At 37.5% G+C, this 12,081-nt stretch overlaps 1 pseudogene; it reads right to left on the bottom strand.

Moving 5' to 3' along the window:
- The window catches only part of LOC105824174, an 87,124-nt pseudogene that overhangs the window by 28,730 nt on the left and 46,313 nt on the right, over window positions 1-12,081 (bottom strand).

Raw genomic sequence — 12,081 nt, 5'->3', positions numbered from 1 at the left:
AACAAGGACATTATTTTACAGGCCATAAGGAGCAATATAAGCACTATCTGAACTGTAAATTCAACTCTAAACTTCCTGGCACAAAATGAAGGGGGAAACATTTTCACGCACATTGTTTTTCTGTCAAAATCAAAATCATATCACTACCCAAGGGAGTAAAGGTTTCTCTGGGCATTTAATTCTAAACAAAACGTTTGCAGCAGTCCCCAACCTTTTTGGCACCAGGGACTGTTTTCACTGAAGACAATTTTTCCACCGTCCAGGGAGGGGGAGGATGGTTTCAGGATGATTCAAGTGCATTACCCTTGTTGTGAACTTTATTTCTGTTATTATTACATTGTAATATATAATGAAATTATTATACAACTCACCATAGCTCGGGGACCTCTGTAATTCAAGGGTCCCTTTAGCACAGGGAATAGTGAATGATGTAGTAGACAGTCTTCAAAATCATCTTTGAACAAACACAGTAATAGGTTTGAATTGCCTGTTTCTATGAAAGCTGCACAATACCCCATGAAAGCTGTACTGGACATTTGTTGCTTTGATTACCCAGAATTAATTCCATTTTGGGGAAGGGTTCTTTCTCACCAATTCTTTTGAAGAAATAATGATATCTTGTTAAGGACAGTCAGTGAATCTGGTGTCTCATTCTCCGTAGGTTGGGTGTACTAGTTTGGGTAAAGTATAAACAGTGGTAATTGTTCAAAATAAATGAGATAGGGACTGCAAACTGGTACAACTCCTATGGAAAGTAATGTGGAGATACCTCAAAGACCTAAAAGTAGAACTACCATTTAATCCAGCAATCCCATTACTGTACATCTACCCAAAGGAAAAAAGACATTCTATAATAAGAACGTATGCACTCAAATGTTTATAGCAGCACAATTCACAATTGCAAAGATGTGGAAACAACCCAAGTGCCCATCATTACATGAGTGGATTAATGAAATGTGGTATATGTATACCATGGAGTACTACTCAGCCATAAAAAACAATGGTGAACTAGCACCTCTTGCATTATCCTGGATGGAGCTGGAGCCCATTCTACTAAGTGAAGTATCCCAAGAATGGAAAGACAAGCACCACATGTACTCACCATCAAATTGGCACTGATTGATCAACACATATATGCACATATGGTAGTAACATTCATGGGGCATAGGGCAGGTTGGGGGGAAAGGCGATGGGTATGTTCACACCTTACAGGTGTGGTGCGCACTGTCTGGGGGATGGACATGCTTATAGCTCTGACTCGAGCAGGGCAAAGGCAATATATGTAACCTAAACATTCATACTCCCATAATATTCTGAAATAAAAAAATACATAAAATAAACCAAATACAAGTAAAATGATTAAGAAAAATTCAATTCCAATTCTTTGTATCTAGCATGTAGAAATACTATCTACTTGATTTTGTATATTGACCTTTTATTTTTTAATTCTTGTAAACTTGCTTTTTAGTTTTATAAATTTTATAGATTCCACCCGATTTTTTATATATGTGATCATGCCGTCAACAAACAAAGACATGTTTTCAATTTGAAAATAAATAAATAAATAAGGTAGGAGTTTGTTTTGCTCTCTCATAGTGCTAGCCATTCAGGTTGGCAGATCAGCTTTGCTGCTGCAGAAGATCATTCCAGGATCCTGATCCTTCCATACTGTTGCTCTGCCCTCCCTTGGGCTACTGTTGTCATCTGCTGTATCAATGCTGGGTCACAGCTAACATGTCCCACATGTTCATGTTGCTGTGTGTGGAAAAGCACGTCCTGGGAGCAGTGGGTTTATTCTTAAGAGAACCTGGCAATTGTGAACATTTTCTGTTCACATGCCATTGACCAGAACTAACTCTCATGGCCACACCTGGTTGCAAAGGAAACATAGTCTCTAGCTGGGGAGGCTGTGTCCAGCTAAAACTCTGGAGTTCTGCTGTAGAAAGGAAGAAGAAAATGGGTGCTGGGGACAGTTACCCTCTACCACATGAGGGTGGTAGCACATACCACAGGGTGAATGCAAGTTAACCTAAGATAAACCAATTAGATTCTCCCTCTCTGAAACATAGAAAGTGATAACAAAACCAAAAATGTTTAGAGCTGATTCATTTCAGTGTCTGAGAGAGTGTGTTGATCGGTTTATCAATTTCTGCTACCAAGACTCTCTGGAGCTGTTCCAAGTCTGATTCCTCAGTCTTCTCTTTGATCTGGGAGAGTCTCCCATAATGTTCAGTAAATCCCCTTTTGCTAAACAGAGAGTCAGTTTCCTATAACAAGACTGTCTCAAAGGTTCAAAATACCTGTCTGTGAAGGCAATTCTGTTCAGGATAAACATTAAATAGGGTGCAAATATTTTTTCTTTCATCCTTTAAAAATGTTTTTCTTAATTCTAAAAGTATGCTTGTTACCTTTTATTTTATTAGAAAGGTAGCATAGTTTTTGATTCTGCAATATGGAAAGATCTTAATACCCCTGCTCCATTGCACATAAAAACACCATAGTGACAAAGTTTTAAAGGGTACATTTTCTGAATCAGTCAAGAGTCTGAGCTACTGCATTAAATGGATTGGTAAATGGTAAATTAATGGGGAGACAAAGGTAACATAAAACAATCAAACAAGCAATTGCTAGTATCTCCTGTGACAAATGTGAAATAAAACAGAATGTTTTGGAATCTTACTCCTGGACAGAGATATTTACTATGTCAGCTGGGAGAATGACACCAAGAAAAAAAGGCAAAAATCTGGATGTGTGAATATATTGTTTATCTTGATAATAAAGATTGCTTCACAAAGTTGGAGTACATAGCATTTTTTTTCCAGGGTGTAACCCTCTCCACAACTGGCAGGTAAAATTGTAAATGTTTTCACAGTCATGACAGGATCTCGGCAAGATAAATGAAATAGGAGAGTCAGAGAAAGGCGACTGGGGAAGCTGTAAGTGATCTGAAACACTCGGGTCATTTACCTGTGATGAAAATGACAGTAACGTTAGACACCCTTCTTCACTAAAATAGTTATTTGAGGAATATTTCCCTGAGACTGAAAAAGTGATTGACCAGTGGATCAGATACCCGTTCAAATCTTGATTTGGACAAGAGATGTGACCTCCTAGCAAACAGACACAGTTATCAAAATTTTCACCAGGTAGTCTGGAATATTATAATTTACCACCTATTTGTAACACCCTGGGACCCTCTCTTCATTGATACCTAACACGGTTAACAAGAATAAAAAATTTTTTAAAAACACAAAAAACTATGTTATTACTTACATCAATATATATCTAAAGACATTGTGACACTCTGGTTAAGGGAAGTATTTGCATAAATATTGAACCTGATATGCAGTGTGAGCTGCCTTCTATTCCTTTTTTCTTCCAAAATCAATTATAGTTCAGTACAATAGCAAATTACTCATTAGACATTGATGTGAGCAAGACTTTCCTTTGGAGTCTGTTTTTGGTAATAATTTTAAAATTTTAAAAAATAAAACACACACAGAAAACCAAATTCATGTAAATGTTTAAGGTAAAATGGAGATTTCAAATATTTTTTTTTCTGGCTATGGCTGCTTTAAGCTATTATTTAGAAATGGACAAGATCTGTTTTAGAGGCTGAGATGACACCAATCCCCTGGTCGCAAGTGATCCGCAGACGTGTGATAATCTGAGCATGATGTGTGTCTGAATTCTCTTTTCAAATTGTTGTATTTTCTTCTCTGGTAAGTTCTGTTTGATACTCAAAAACAGCAAATGTGGAAAAGCACTGATGAATTTAATTACATCTGTGATTTCTAAGTGCATGAGTCACGATTTCAGCATTGTCTCTCTCCTAGGAAATCTTAGCTCCAGAGAGCACAGGTGCCCATAAACTCCATGTTGTCTTTATTTGTAATGTGAGCCCCTTAAGGGATGTGACAAACATTTTGATGTCCCTCGTGATGACTAAGATGCACGTAGTGAGGCCAAATCACAAGTGGGGAGTAAATGAATGACTCAATGCCAAACTTAGTACAAAAAAAGAGATTGCAAGCAGTCATGTGTTAGCTGTTATTACTGTTCACAGCTGTTTTCTCACTGGTGCTACTAAATATGTCACTGGAAAAATAAATGATGTATCCTAGGGGAGTAAAGTTGCATCTTTTGCTTCAGGCTTTCACACACACAAAATTCCATACTTTGTGATTTAGACTTAGATCAGTCGATTCATTGCACTTTCTTGAGTGTTTTGGAAGCATATGGTAGAGTAGTTCATAACCAAGGCTTGGCGGTGAGGTAGACCACGCTATGCCACTGGCCACTCTGTGATATCCAATCACCCTTCGATTTCCCTGAGATTCAGTTTTTTCAGCTGCAAAGCAGAGATAATAATAACATATGCCTCACTAGGTATTTGTAAAAATTAAATGGGTTAATACATGGGAAGTGCTCAGCATTGTGCTTGGCAAAGACTAGATACTCAATAAATAATACTACCCAGCTCTGCAGTGGGATAGTGTAGTGAACACAGTAAAGAACTAACCTTGGGTTCTGTCCCAAGACATGGCCATCTACTTTGAACAGGCAACATATACACATAAGTAAATAAAATCCAAACATGCAATGAGGAAGTGCTATTGTACAGCACAGGGAATGGCTACTATATAATTTCAAAGAAAAACATCAGAGAAAATACATGTCCATAAAGGAATCACGGAGGCAGCAGAATGTGAAGGGGGCTGTAAACAATGAACAGAATTTCAATAAACCAAGAATGAAATTTGGGTTGAGGGAAGGGCACTAAGGAAAAGAGAAGATGCGAACCAGAGCTTGGAAGCAGAAGTGGGCACGGCACGCGTGGGAGGCAGGGAGGCAGAGGACTGGCTGGAGCAGGGGCTCCTTTTAGATGCAGCTGGAGGTCTGTTTAGCGACCAGGTGATTCCAAATAGAGGAGAAGATGGAAAGACAAAAAGAAAACTTCATTTCTTTTACTATGAAATTAATGTTTATTATAGCATATTGGACAGTAACAATGGCAGAAAAAAATTATGTTTAAGTAAAGTTAATATGTATTTTAAGTGTTAGCACTACTAATACTGAACAGTGGAAGAAGTTGAGTTGGAAAGTCATCTCAACCCGGGATTCAGCTGACCCCACAGAGAGTTTTGAAGCTGGATGACCCTTTAGAGCTGTCCCCACCTGAGACATGGGACCAGGACTTTAAACCCCAACTCTGATTAATCACTGGATGCAGGCCACTATGGCACGGGTGTGACTGGGTGAGGTGCTCTCTGAACTGAGGTAATCCCTGGAAGGGGCTGACAACTGAGGGCCACCTCCTAGCAGCAATCTTGGCACCTGAGGGAATGAGGTCCCCATTCTCAATGGAGGATTTGGACAACACAGCACAGCGTCCACTGCTGCTGTTCATACAGTACTTTGAAAGGGGACAAATATAGAATGTGAGAATGGTGACCTAAGGTCTAGTCTCATTATTTCACTCTCATTTTCCTCTCCTCAATTTAGGACTCTTCTCTGTACAGAAAAGAAATTAAAACTAAAGCTCAGAAATTAGAGTTAAAAAAAAAAAACACCCCAAATGATATTTTTACCTATAGCTTTTTGAAAACACTAACAGATTACAATTCATATACAGCAAAATCTTTTGAACTCTTCTTTCCCCATTTCTTTCTTTCTGAACATCTCATATGAACGTTAGCTGCCTCCCATTCCCGACTCCCATTCGCAATTCAAACCCAGCCCTCCTTCTGTGATCTCAGTTTCCCTCTTTGCAAATCTATTTCAGGCTCCCCCACTGGAAACTCTATTCGCTTTTGGCAAACATCATTCCTGCTAGTTTGTGCACCTCTCTAATTCCACTCCACCATCACCCTGATATTTTACAGCAAAGGTCCAAGCACTACACAGCACAATGTTACAGTTCAGATTATTTCCTTCCGTATCCCTGTTATTCCCCTAACACACTACCTATTACTGCAATGCCCTGTTTGTGTTTGTTTTCCCCATAGTCTCTTTGTGGTGTCATTTTTCAATAGATGCTAAATGAATATATCGGACATCTCTCAGCCTGCCATTTACTCCAGCCATTTCTGTGGTTGCCACTTTTGCACGGTTATAACCTGACAGCAACCTCCTTCTGCTATATCATGTGTCTCTTGTTATTGGCCCCTGGGCCTCTCTAATATTGTGATGTGGGAATCTGTTGTCCATTCATTCATGAACAATATGGAAGCACAAGAGAGTCAACACTCCAAGGGGCAGCCCTGGACCAATGAGAGATGGGAGCTGGTAAATGAACCCTGCCTCATCCAGTGGACGGTTCTGAGGCACGCTGCATATGGCTCCTCAGAAGGACCTTGTGGGATTGATCCCCAGCTTTCCACAACGGTGAGCCATTTGAGAATACACCCTTGTAGGAGCTTTGCCTCCTTCCCTGGCCTTACTGTTCTGTTTCCTGGGATCATTTTCCAAATAAACTACCTGCACATAAACTCTGGTGAGAACTTAGAGGAAGAGACAAAGGCAGTGAATGAATGAATGAATGATTGAATCACTATAGAGCAAAACTCTATGGCAGGGAGAGCTTCCCTACGTAATCAAGGGAACTATAAGAATTCATTCCCTTATCATTTCAGAAATTCAGAAAGAGCCGTATTGTTCTGTTTTTCTATCCAACACTTGAAACACTTTAGATATGGTGCAAACAGAGATCTCTAATCTAGACTTCCTGGTGTGTGTGTGTGTGTGTGTGTGAGAGAGAGAGAGAGAGAGAGAGTTGGAATGCTTTGGACCTCAGAATAGAGTTCCTAGATGTCGTGACTGTTTCTGTCAAATTCTGCCCAGGGCTATGTGTCAGCATGTGTGTGTGTGTGTGTGTGTGTGTGTGTGTGTGTGTGTGTGTGCCTGTACCTGGTAGGGGGTGCAAAAAGAAAAGGAGTTAGTTTTGTGCCTTACAGGGTTTTTGCAAATACTGATGACTTAGAAACAGAATTAAATTCCTGTCCATTCCTTTATAGGCCTGTAGATGAAGAAATGGCAAAGCAGAACACCTGGGACAATACAAATTAACTATTGCGATTTTGATAAACTACCACCTGCTTTTGAGCATTTACATAGGAAATATAAACTTTTATTCAATAAAAAACGTGTATCAAAATTTTTTGCAGCCTCCTTTCAAAGTGTTCTATTCAGATCATTCATTTAAAGAGACTTAATTTTCTTAAGCTTTTGAACTTGGTGGTGGGTGAGCATGAACGTGCCATTTACAGCTAGAATCGGGCTGCTTCTTGCAATGAGATTTGATGGCATTTTCCAGGTGCACCCACCTTCCCCTCCTCACACTCCATACTAACCTGTTTATCTCTCTCACGTTTACCAACATTGCTTCCTGGGCATGTATTTTAGTACACTGAATAAAAAAAGATTAAAATTATCTCAAAACCACACTATAAAATCAGTTATTAGTACAATACTCTATTGAAATCCATATTCAGTAGACTAAATGGAACTATGAATTTCCATGAATGCTGATTTGGAGGGGAGATACTCTACCTGCCTGCTGACTAATCCAATAACATTTGACAATTGCTATGTGGGAGTCCTTGTGTTAAAGCCATAGCAATCACAAAGACCTGTAGTAATCCTCTCCCCACAGTGAATTCCCCTTACACAAAAGTTAAGCATACTGAGATTTACTGAGTCCCCCCTGTTGTTTTTCACTGGGGTTGCATGAGGTTTATACTGTTGCTCTAGTTTAGTTGAAAAATCAAGAATTATCTCCCTCTTTCTCTTCCCTCTCCCCCCTTCTTTTCTCTCTCTCTCCCTATCCTTTTGCCTTTCTTACTCTCTCACTTTGCTTTTGAAAAATAAAATATTGGGAGGCACACATAAAGGTTGCAGCAAAGATTGTGTTCTGTGAGGTCTCCCCTAATTGAGACGCTTAGGGCTCAAAGATGCCTTGGGTCAGCAAAGGGCTGAAGCAGCCATACCTGGCAGAGCAGGGATGGGAGGTGGAGAGCAGCTCCCAGGTGGGAGCAGTTGCAGGGACAAGTAGCAAAGGGGACTTGTTCATAGGCAGGCCTGTCACAGGTGACACAGACCGGCAGGGAAGCAGAACCAGAACTGTTCCCACTCACCTATGCTTAACGCAGCTAGTTCATAGAACGCATCCCAGCATTCAAGAGTTATTACGCCTGATGCAAACTCAGTCCCAACTTATGTCAAAGAAAACATGCAATAGCTGTAAAATTACTTGCATTTAATAATAATGTAAGGCAATGGAAGAGATAAGGCAACCCATCCTTGATGTGTCTTACGGAAAATTTGAAATGAAGTCATAACTGAATTGTCAGGTTTTATTCTCACAGATCAAAATAATTTTTTAAACTTCACAAAAATGTTTGATTGCAGAAGTAAATGACATTGCACAACTGACATTATCAGACACTAGGTTTTATCTTTTGGGCAGGAGGCAAAGAGTCAATTGCATCTTCCAAAAAAGTAAAAATGTATTGAGATGTTTGCAAGTTTGAAACAAAGCAGATTCTAAAAGCAAGAATGTTTTTGATCTAAACTTCAAAACTTAAGGATGTCAGAGTAAAAACTGATTTCTCTCTATGAATAAAATTTGATTCTTGAATTTATGCAACAAATATTTAAGGCTGGATAATATTCCATTGTATGTATATACCACGTTTTCTTAATCTATCCATCAGTGGATATTTAGGTTGCTACCATGTCTTGGCTATTGTGAATAATTATGCAATGAATCTGGGAATGAAGATATCTCTTTGAGATTCTGATTTTGATGCCTTTGCATATATACCTAGAAGTAGGAAGGCTGGATCACATAGTAGTTTTATTTTTAATTTTGGGGGAATCTCCACACTGTTTTTCATAACAGCTGCACAAATTTACATGCCCACCAACAGTGTACAAGATTTGATCATACATGTGTGGAGATTTTGTTCCATTTGTCTGTATGTCTATTTTTATGCTAGTATCATACCATTTTGATCAGTGTAGCTTTGTAACACATTTTTATATCAGGAAATGTGATGTCTCCAGATTTATTTTTCTTGCTCAAAATTGCCTTGGTTATTCATAGTCTTTTATGGTTCCATATAAATTTTAGAATTGTTTTCTTCTATTTCTGTAAAAAACAAATGCCATTGAGTTTTCAATAGAGATTGCACTGAATCTGTAAATCATGTTAGGTAGTATGAACATTTTAACAATATTAATTCTTCTGGTCCGTGTACATGAACATGGATGTCTTTCCATTTATTTGTGTCTGCTTTAATTTTTTAAATCATTGTTTTATCGTTTTTAGTGTGCAAGTTTCTCACCTCGCTGGTTAATTTTATTCCTAAGTATCTTATTCTTTTTGAATAGAAGGGATTGTTTTCTTAATTTCCTTTTTGGATAGTATGCTATGTCTAGAAACATAACTGATTTTTGTGTGTTGATTTGTATCCTGCTACTTTACCGAATTTATTAGTTCTAACAGATTTTTGGTGGAGTATTTAGGATTTTCTACATAGAAGATCATGCTATCTGCAAAGAGAGATAATTTTACTTCTTCCTTTCTGATTTAAATGCCATTTATTTATTTTTTATGTCTTAATTGCTCTAGCTAGAGCTTCTAGCACTATGTCGAATAGAAGTGTCTGTCAAGAGTGAACATCCTTGCTTTGTTCTTAGAGGAAAAGCTTTTAGACTTTCATCATTAACTGTTGGCTTTTAAAATATGGCCTTTATTGTGTTGGAGTAAGTTCCTTCTATATGTAATTTGTTGTTTGTATTGAAAGGGTCTTGAGTTTTGTCAAATGCTTTATCTGCATCTATTGAGCTGATCGTGTGATTTTTATCCTTTATTCCATTAATACATAATTAAAACCTCACACTAGTTGAATAGCAACTTTCCATTTCCCATTCCCCTCAGCCCCCAGCCACCACCATTTTACCCTCTGTTTCTATGAGTTTGACTATTTTCGATGTGAGGTCTATTTTCTGTGGAGAATATAGCAGCAGGGCCATTGATAGCCCAAACAGTGCTTTAAATGTGAATTAGAGAAAGCTCCCTCTAACTTAAGTAAGGATTTTTAAAATTAGCATATTTTAAATAATATTTTGAATATAATGACAAGGACAAGAAATACAAAATCACTTTTGTATAAATTATACAAATCAAAATAGTAAGCATAAACCATAGATAATTAAAATTTTAATCACAATAATTAGCAATAGAATTACAAGAGATAACAATTTATTATATTTAATAAAATAATTACACATCTTACTTTCACAGGAAACAAAATTCTTTATGATTGTTTCAATGCACACTTGTGCTATTTTGTACAGAAAAGGATACTAATTTTAAAAGTCTTTTTTGGTGGCATTGTTCTTAAAAAACATGCAAAAAGATTTGGGGTTCAACAAGTGGCCTTTCCCAAGCTCCACTAAAACCAACGAATTCTGAACTCAAATGTTAAGATTTTCCACAACCCAAGTGCCCATCAATACATGAGTGGATTAATAAACTGTGGCATATGTATGCCATGGAATACTACTCAACCATAAAAAAACAATGGTGAACTAACACCTCTTATATAATCCTGGGTGGAGCTAGAGCCCATCCTTCGAAGTGAAGTATCACAAGAATGGAAAAGCAAGCACCGCATGTACTCACCATCAAATTGGTAGTAACTGATCAACACTTACGTGCTCACACGGAAGTAATATCCATCGGGTGCCAGGCGAGTGGGAGGGGGTTGGTGGGGATGGGTAAACTCCCAAGTAATGGGTGCGGAGTGCACCGTATGGGGGATGGGCACGCTTGCATTTCTAGCTTGGGCGAGACAAAGGCATTATATGTAACCAAATGTTTGTACCCCCATAATATTCTGAAATTAAAAAAAAAAAAGTCAAGATTTTATTTAACCAACCAATCACGTTTCCTTGTGAAACTCCCTGGCTTTTGCTCTGGTGAGTTCTTCCCTTGTCTTTGTGTTTCCTTCTGTATAAGTAAATTCTCAGTGTTTTAAACTAATTGCCTCAGAGTTAGTCTTTTACAGTTAATTCAAATACCTTTTCCTACAGACTTAACCCCTCTGGGTTAGATCAGATTTTCCCTGTCCCATCAGGCAGAAACCACAGCGGAGCACTCCCTCTGTCTCAGAGTCATTATTTTTCCTTGATCAGCTTTAATCATAATTCTTCAAATTAAATGTCATCAAGGACATTAAAAAGACCATAAAAATTTTATGATCATACACCTATTTTTTCAAGATGATATCGTCGTGTACAAAATGAAAAAAAATTGATTTTGAAATTTAGTTTTGAATTGTGGACTAGTAATGGGGTTTAATGTCAAAATAAGTCTTCTTTTTTTCTAGTATTATCTATGTTAAAGAAATTGGCACCATTGTGAAGGTAATCACAACTTTTTGGCATCAATGATATAGACTTTATAAATATTATCACTTCTAATTTTTTTAAAAAGAATTCTGAATCATTTCAATGCTTTCAAAGACATTATGTATAGAGCCTTTTGGTTGATACATTATTTTACTTAAAACATTGAGCCAAATTAGAACTTAGAAAACACATTTCAAAAAAGACAGTTTTGAAATACTTTCGGCTTGGGTTCTGTAAATTTACATGCTTATTAATACCACCAACAGTTTCTATAAGAGCATGCATTGCATCTAATCGAGTTTCAATGGCATAATGGCAATGGCTGGACTTTCTCATTGTGGATTCTAAAATGGTTTCAAATTTGCATTTAGTAAACGTCTTTTCAATACATTTCAATATTTCATTGACGCCAACGAGTACTGATCATATGGCCTTTGAATAATGGAAGAAAAAAAGCTAAGTAATTGTAAAAAGAGGTTTTTGCTTCATGTTTTTGCTGCCAAATTTAAAGAATACATAGAGCAAATAATTTAGAATGCCTTAGCATTTTTTCAAGGATCTTTTGTAGCAACTCATTACATTTTCCATGTTTTCAAATTCAGACACCTTAAGATCACAGGCTTCCAAAATTTTTTTGGCCTAGACTTATTCTATTATTTATAT

Source organism: Propithecus coquereli, unplaced genomic scaffold, assembly GCF_000956105.1.
Source record: "Propithecus coquereli isolate 6110/MARCELLA unplaced genomic scaffold, Pcoq_1.0 Scaffold72, whole genome shotgun sequence".
NCBI lineage: Eukaryota > Metazoa > Chordata > Mammalia > Primates > Indriidae > Propithecus > Propithecus coquereli.
This window is presented reverse-complemented; position numbering and strand designations above follow the sequence as displayed.